At 25.3% G+C, this 9,729-nt stretch overlaps 1 protein-coding gene across 6 annotated transcripts in view; it reads right to left on the bottom strand.

The window, feature by feature from the left end:
* LOC102670749 (glycogen-binding subunit 76A) overlaps window positions 1–9,729 on the bottom strand; it is a 78,200-nt gene that overhangs the window by 12,285 nt on the left and 56,186 nt on the right. The window lies entirely within an intron of this gene.

Raw genomic sequence — 9,729 nt, 5'->3', positions numbered from 1 at the left:
TCTCTCTCTCTCTCTCTCTCTCTCTCTCTCTCTCTCTCTCTCTCTCTCTCTCTCTCTCTAATTTTTTGAAATCGAAAAATAGTTCGATTCGCAAATAAGTTTGAACTTTCATTGAATTTAAATATTTTGTCTAAATTATCTTTCAACGAATCATTATTGAATTCAAATCTGAATGAATATTTAATATAAATTTAAATGATTCAAATCATAAGTGAAAAATATTTTTATACAATTATTATATATATAAAAAATTAAAATTAATTATAATTAAGAATATACTTTAAATTTATTAAAATTAAATTTACTAACAAATTACAATTATTAAACAATTGAGTTTGTAATAAGTATACTTATTACAATTTCATTTCTTTTTCAAAACTTAATTTTTGTTCTTATAAATCTAAATATTATTTATTAAATATAATTTTAAACTAAAAAGGCAAAATATTTAAAAATGCAATCAGAATATTGAATTTCGCGCCATTCTAAATGTTTTAATTCTGAAATTTATAATTTATAATTAATTTATCATGTTGTGAAACGAGAAAATAGAATAAACAGACTCGAATATTCTTGACAATAATTGAGTAATTCAAAAGATGAACGGAGCCTGGAAGGGATCTTTGAATTTGCGTTACGATACGGTACAAATTATAATGATGGAGGAGATCGAAGCATTCGCAGTATAATTTGAATATTCGAATGCAAAACATTTTTCGCTATATTTTCGCTCGCGTGATGCCCGGTAACGGTACGATCAATTATTCGCAATAACTTCTACATGATACATGATACTAAGGATACTGTTTTTAAAATTTAATATTCTCGCGTTGTGCCTTGATGTTCTAAATATAGTCGGCAATAATTGTGTTTCTGTGTTCCATAATGACTCCAACCTAACAGAACAAACCAATAACTATTGTTTGATATATTAGCATGTTTGTATTCGATGAAATATTTCATCATTTTTATGGAAATTAATTGATTTTCATTTTACTTTTGCATATTTTGAAATATTATAAAATTGAAGTAAAATAATAAAATATCAAGCAGCGGTTTTCAACCTATACCAAGAATGGATATTGAATTTAAAACATAGTAGAAATGGAAACTGTTAAGAAATATTTTGATTATATTGAAAAAAAAAATGAATTATATATAAAATTTAAATTTAAACTAATGAAAAATTTTTTGAAGAAAATCTAAAATCTTTATCAATAATGTTAATAAACTATGGCAATATGCTCTTTCCCTTCACTCATAAATGAAAAAATTCTAGAAATATGCGCGCGCACACACACACACACACACACACACACACAAAGAACTCGACATTTGACAGAACACTGATCATGAATGTATTTTTATTTTATTACGCTCGATTATCGTATGAATTTTTTTATTTATTTTAAAAATAAAAAAACTCTAATATTAGAATTAAAAATGATTAAATATTATCTACGTTTTGCAATTCATTCATATTCAAAGCTGTATATTAAATTCCGTATTATACGCCCCCAAAGATCAAAACATGTTCATAGTCACAATTTGAACGAGATATCGAATATTGAAACAAACTCGAATCTCTATGACGAAAAAATTGGTGACAATGTACTAACAATGCACCGATACCTTTGAACTTTGAAACAGGCCAACACTGTTTGATACATCGCGCATTTGCATTCTGAAGACGCCTCTTCTCATTGTCCGATATAATAACTACAATATTGAATTGATTCGTACAAGCGAGAAATATGTAAGTCTATTATTTTAGTCTATAGCAATCGCTAGTTTCGAACATTGTAATACAAGCGAGTTATTTAAAACCGTGCACGTGTTTTATTCGTTGTATCGTTGTATTGTTTTATATCGAGATTCATCAAAATTAAATTATACATTTGGCTAATATACTACATGTTTTATATCTTGAAAACGAGAAATCTTTAAATTTTTTTCATTTTCGGTTGTTCCATTGAAATTTATACTCGTAAAACCAGATTTATAGAAATATGTAATCATTATACACTTTAAAAATGATTTTAAATTACAAATGAACATTTCTATAAATATTTTTTCACATTCTGAAAACAATTCTCTTTTACGAAAGATATTTTGCAACAACATGACCTTGAATTATTATAAATTAATATTTTTAAAAAGATATTCATCTAGAAATAATTTTCTATTTATAACATTTTGCAATAGCATTCTTAAATATCAATTAATATTGCTATAAAATTTATATTTTCTAGAAAGAATATTCTTCAAATATTCTATTACTATTATCAATTAAAATTGTTACAAAATTATAAAATTCTATGCACAATAAAATGTACAAATAATCCTATTTTACGAAAGATATTCTTGAATAATGTTACAAAAATTCTTCATCGTATGACACAAAACAAATTTCTAAAAATAATTTTATTTTACAACAAATATTGTTCAAATATTTCTCACTCAAATCATTACCACAAACTGACATTGATTCAATATTATAATCGATAAATTCGACGATCAAAGATTCGATGATCGATTCGAAATAATTTTCAACGATTCGTTATAAGAATATGCGATGGTATTCGTCGCTTTCCTATGAACAGGGCAGCCAACCTTTCATTTAAACATGCGTAGGACTCGTTACACATCGTGTACATGCCCACGCGAGCGTTGCACTGGGGAGAAACAAGACGAACCAGATGTAAAAATGGCTTATGTCCGACGTTGGACACATTCTACGGAAAGGAATTTATCGAGACCTGCACGAGATTAACGAATAATTAAAGCTGAAGGCAAAGAAATGACGAACGACACTGGATATTTTAACGTTCTCTATTTCCAATGGAGTTTTGGATCGAGGAAGGTAAGATTGAGGAGAATATGTATATACAATTGCAAATTTCGTTGATTTCTCGATAGACATATTAGATGTGTTCGTGATTATGGACACGATGTAGAAAGCGTTAATATATTCGTTGTAAAGTCAATTCTAGAACTGAAAGAAGTTAATAAATATCAATTGATTACATATGAAAAGACGGATTACTTATTTAATGTAGCACTAAAATTGAAGAAATATGACTATAGTGACAGATATTTGTATAAAACAATGAAAAATATAAAATGAATATATGTGTAAAAAATAGATATATGGAAAACTCTTACTTACATCTTTTGAAAAAGTTTATGAGGCGAGCATATAATTAACATAAAATAGGAAATTTCTATAAAGCTATATTCACATTAAATATGTTAATAAATAAATCTCAATCAATATTTTTTTTTCTCAATCAATACTAACTTTTGTTCTGATCTCTAAAATCGATTTTTCAAAAATAATAAATATATACAGCATCTTATATATGTATATATTTTTTTTTTTTACGAAAAACAAATAAAAAAAGTAAATACCAATGAAAAATTGAATTACAATCTTGATAGTCGTTAAAGAATCGTCGTGACAGTGCATGATAATCACTCTTAATGATTTTGCTACTATATTTCTAATAAAAATTCTGATTATTAATTACACAGAATGACAGATTAATTGTAAAAGGTCTATTCTATATTTTTAATTAAGAAAAAGTAATAAAATAAAGTCTGTCTTACATATTGAACGATCGAATCGAAATCATTGTAAACGCTATTTTAATAAGAATTATGTTCCTTTATTTATGTCGGGCAGTTATCTTAAGAAACATGTGAGACTGTTTATTTTGTTCTTAATCTGTATGCAGCTTTTAAATGACTCGTTTCTTGCTAACTATAAGCTAACAGGTTGTGGATACACGTTCTGGGAAAAGGAACTAATACGAAGTAAAATACGAAGAAAATTTCTTATTTAATGGTGTATATTGAGAATTTACTTATTACATCGGTTTCTATAGAAAAAAAAAGGAACCATATATTCTATTTTCTGTAAAAAAATTATATTATCATTGTTAAATAATAAATATATAAGATGTTAATATACATGTGAGATAATAAAAACGTTGATTAAAGTTTATTAAATTATAAACAATTTAATTTTGTATTAGATGAAGCGAAATAGTGAAACAATGATAAAAGTACCTCAATCTTGTATACTAACTTCTGTTTAATGTATCCATTTCTCTTAAAATCGATCATTCAAAAATATTTCACGAATATATTAACGCTCTATATATCAAAAATTAATATCTAATTCTTTTTTTTTTTTACTTAAATACAATTTTCCATAAAATATATCAAATATTCAATATAAAATAATATTTTTATTTATCTTTTTTAATTTCTTAATTGTTAATTATTATTACCATAAACAATTGTCATTTATTTAATCTTTATCATCCAATTATAAAAAACAAACATAACATCTAATGATAACATTTAAATGATCGTTAAAAGTAAATACAAATATTGATTAATATTTACAAATATAAATTAATCTTGTTTCAAAATTCGTATCTAATTTTTTTTACTATTAAATAAAAAGGTAAAGAAATAATTGATCGCGAATTACCTGTATCGAATAGCTTTGTATCGATTAGTTTACACGTGCTCGAAGATTTCATATAATCTTGTTGAATAAGTTCTATTGTCTACTATTGTAGTAATTTCATTGTGCAAAAGTGCCGTTTTATTTTCTACCGATTATCCATCGACACAGTCTGAATCTGAACTACTTGACCCACGGCTAGGGCAGTCTCGCAATTCATCGTGACAGATTTATCGCTCTACTCCTACAAGAAGGCCAGCCAATCAACGTTGAGATCCTGCTCTAATTGATTAGCAACGAATTACGCGTGTGCTCGACGATATGTACATATGTATTTACGCGTGGGCTAAATCGATGGAGAAAATACTGTGCTTTTACCGTTTTACGCTTCTGTGGAAACGAGGCATAGATTTCACCGCGCCGTATTTTATGTTGTCATAATATTTTCAAATAAATTTTTTTTTAAAATAAAATTGAGAAATTTCCAATATGAGATACGTAATATAATATTTCTCATCTTTGAATTTTTTAATTCGAACCACATAAAAAAAGTATTTATTTTGAAATGATGATATGCATAATTTTAAGGTTATGTTTTTATTTTTAATTTTCTAATCTTTTAATAATAAAATTTTAATAATAAAAAAATTTTAGTAATAAAATTGTAAAATTTTATATGAAATATTTTTCATTGAATTTTTAAAATTGTGTTTCTCTTTATTAACATTAATACTAAATAAATTTCTTTTTTAAATTTTAGGCTAAGAAAGCGACCTGAAAGTACGATTAAAAGCAAAAAATTTAATTAAATTTGCATAACGCATTGTATAAAATAATTCAAGTCGACAAAGATATATAAGAAATCTTACAAAGAATTTGTTAAATGGATTTTAAAATATGGATATTGTTTATTTAAATTTTGCAATTGTTGACAGTCACGACTAGTAAACATACAACGCACGAAATGTCTAGAGAACATTTTAGAAAGTTTCTGTTCCACGTTACTTTGAAACTTTAATGGGAATAGGTAAGGTGAACTCGAGAATTCATGAGACATAAATCAATTGCATTACTTTAAATGGAAGGTTAGATCATTTTGTTATAGATAGATTATCTTCTATGAGCTCTATTGAATTGATACTATTGGAAATTAATTGACAAAATGATAGATGTCTTCTTATTTCTCAATTTATAGTTTTATTGTCCAGTCAAAATTAACTAATTGGATATATTATCTAATTTATAGGAAAACAATGCTATACTTGCAAATTTATAACTTAATTTTTAAATTTGAAAAATTGGAAAATTTAGAAAAAATGAAAATATTTAATATATAAAAAATAAATATAATAATATAATTTGATTTAAGCTTACTGTATTATCCAAATTTTAAATTTAAAAAGATAGAAAATTTAAAAATTTGAAAATTTAGGAAAATGAAGATATTTAGAATTAAAAATAATAAAAATTTTTTACTTAATTAATTATTTTACTTATTTAAATTATACTTTAAAGTTTATTTGTTCAATATCAAAATATCGAAATATTTCACCGAATTATTTCATTGCAAATTCTTTATATATTCAATTAATCATCGAACATTTCAATTGCCTTTCCTCGTAAAATACAAGCTATCGACTCTTGTTATGGATTGTTATCTGAAATATTATTAGAATCATTAATCTTAATCAAACGATTTATATTTTTATGACGAAAATAAAATTCGCAGTACAATGTAATACTTATGATATTATCGGCATTTGTATAACACTTAATAATCCGCGAGATTTATTATTATCATTCTTAATGATCTCAAAGGATTAACGACCTGATAAAATACGAAGAAATTACAAAGTAACGATAAGTATCATAAATAAAATACAATTCTTACTCAATAATCGATCATTTTAAAAACGTTATATAATCATATTAAAATTATATATATATTTAATATATATAAATATATATTTAAAATGTTAATAAAAATTATGATTAATAAATAGACTATGATTTTTTATATAGCTAAACCAAAATTAAATATTCAATTAATGATTCAATAGTATCTGCAAAATAAGTAATTTTATTATATATACTTAATTATATAAAAGTTTTCTAATAATTTTTTAATAATATAAAATATTATTTATCGGAAAAAATTAAACTAAAAAAAGAAATTGTTTCATAAATCATGTAATAAGTATATTTTGCTCCAATATTATATTGAATATCTTATTATTTCTACGAATAAACTATTTAAAATATGAATATTACATCTGTTTATAATATTCGATTATCATACATATTCATGTATGAAAAATATATAAAATATATACGAAAAACATGTATCTACACAAAAGTCCAAATAGCCTATTAATAAATCTTTCACTATCTCATCACACAATTCACTATTTATTTCAGTCAGCCAATCTATTACCGATTCAAGTACCAGTTTCACAAATGGTAAACATAGCAGGAGAAAGAGAAAGAAAGGAAGAAAGGAAGAGGAAGAAAAAAAAAGAAAATTCACAATGAAAATGGTGGGTATTGTTGGTTAGTTTGTATTGTCCAAGCAGTTACTTAATCCAGCGTTGATCGAAAATTAATTGCACAGAGACACCGATAAACTGCAGCTTGGGTTATCGTTCCACGACCACGCCATTATTTTTTTCACCTCGAGAAACATTCCATCGACGATGCATCACCGATCAGCCAAGTCAACAACCTTTCTTTTATCTCCTTATGTTCCGATTGTTCGCGCTGTTTTAGCCTTATCTGTCTAAAACCAAGTATGTATATATTGCGAATTATATATTTTTTTCTTTCTCTTAATCTTATATAATTTGCGTTATTAATGTTTATTTGTATAATTTATTTATCTGTAATCTGTTAGAAATTTTTTTTTGTAATTGTATAATAAATTTTTATTTTTATGAAAAATAATTTTATTGTTTAGGTCATGTATTAATATCGAGTAAAAATGCGGATATGAATATCCAATTATCTTATTCGAAGACGCAATAATTCTATCTGGAGTTATATCAACAAGATTGGATAAGGATCGTCTTAACTACAATCACACATTAAACATCTATCGCTCTAAAGATATCATGATATCTCTGGGATTATAATTCAAGATTTCGTATAGTTTCGCAAAGCCTTTATTGCTTGATCGATTACTTCGAAATAATTTCGAAGAAAAATGTATGAATATATGTTTCTTTACATTCAACAAATTGAAAGATAAAAGATAAGAGTAATTAATGGAATAATTTCAGTAATAAATTCCTGAATTTTGAATATTGAAAAAGTTTCATTTTACTATCATTATAATAGAAATTTCAAATTGTGAATTTTTTCTGAATTTTTAAAAAATCTAGAACTTAATATTGTTAAGTTTACTTTAACGTATATGAGCATTCCTAATTGCTTTAAGAGCAAAGTTAAAATACTGTAAAATTATGAGTCCTTCAAATTCATTATAATCATTATAATCTTGAGAATAAATAGACAATATTCAGAATAAAGCTATAAATAATGAATTTAATGGAATAAAAATTTGAGATTTTAGACTTTAAGAGACTTATATTGTTTGTTGTTCGCAGATAATGTTATGAATAACGAAACTAATAAAGCGGAAGTTTTTTAGATTTTAGATCAATACTGCTCAACAATTGCTCTGGACAATGATGGAGCAAAACTATAGCCAGCGAATTTAATGAAGTAGAGACCTGAGATTTTGGATTTTATATATATATAGTGCATTGTTTGCTAAAATCTAAAGATTGCAAAACTTAAAAGTAGAAGTTGAAACTTTAAACCAAGGCTGTTCAGTAGTTGCTATGGATAATATTGAGAGATTTTAAATTCTATAGAACTTAACTTCTATAGGACTTACTATATTATTTGTTGCAAACAATGCTAAAAGTAAATCTAAAAATTACAAAAATTAGTTTAAGATTTTAAATATAGAATCTATTGCCTGTTTTATATATAACTGCTTATTATTTTTGAGTTTTCTTTGCTATAACATTGTTCTGTCTATAGATTGAGAGCAATTGCTGAACAGTAGTTCAAAAGTTTGAAGAACCAAATGATTTGAATTGTTTCGACTATTTCAAATATAAGTTGAGAAACACTGGTTACAAGTATCCGTAGTATTCAATCAAAGTTCCATCCGCAAACTTATATTGAACATTGTATAGTCTATACATTGTTATGACGTGAAGGTAAACTTTATCTTCGATCGAACAAACCATATTATGTACTTACTCATTTCAATTACGTGACTTACGCTATGCACATCATATTGAAAGTATCATAATAGATCAATTTACTTAGAATAAATCATCTCTAAAGTAATTCATTAAACAGAAAAAGAAATAATATTCATGAATATTTCATTTTTGTTCGCAGGAAATTCATCTTCGATATTGATTTACAAGTGATTGATAAATTATGTCTTCATTGTAAAGAAGAAATATGAAAAGAAAAATAGTAAAAATAATTCATCGATACATTTTGAATACATTGTTATGCAAGGCCTCGATTCTGACGAAGATGCGACTCATTGCCAAGAATAAATAAAGTCTCGATTTATATTTAACCAAGATGAAAATCTTAACGGCGTGACTGCGTTTCAAGACATCGTTTTTATATATTCAATTGTTATATATTCAGCAATGGACGGTCATTGTAAAAATCAATTAAGACGACAGAGAATCGATACAGATTTCTTCATGCAATGTACGATAACATCTTTGCCATAATAATTTCACGAATTTTATGATTCATCACTCTCATATTACATCCATATTCTAAATATCGCATATTTTTTTACTTAACGCTTCAAGGGATTATCTCATATTCCTGATATAATTAATAGTATTAATGAATTATAATAAATATTTAATAATATTTAATATAATTCAGATATCAATAAAAGATAATCCAATAATCAACGATTCGAGAGTTCTAATATAGTATTCATAATCATAATATTAGTCAAAGATTTAAAAATGGATGATTTGACATTCGCATTTTTTATATTTGAAACAATTTCCTACAAAAATTTCCATTAAGAATACAAAAAATTTAATCGCACTTTTATATTTAAATTAGAATCAGCAAGGGTAGATGGAATGTGAAAAAAGACAAAATGTAGCGGTACAATTCGTGTCGTGTAACTCTTTCATTAACAGGATAAAAGCGGAATGACATTTTATTAGCTATGATATATCTCTAGAACTCCTTTG

This window comes from Apis dorsata, unplaced genomic scaffold (assembly GCF_000469605.1).
Source record: "Apis dorsata unplaced genomic scaffold, Apis dorsata 1.3 scaffold_137, whole genome shotgun sequence".
NCBI classification, from domain to species: domain Eukaryota; kingdom Metazoa; phylum Arthropoda; class Insecta; order Hymenoptera; family Apidae; genus Apis; species Apis dorsata.
The sequence above is the reverse complement of the archived record's forward strand: the minus strand, read 5'-3'. Positions and strand labels throughout refer to the sequence as shown.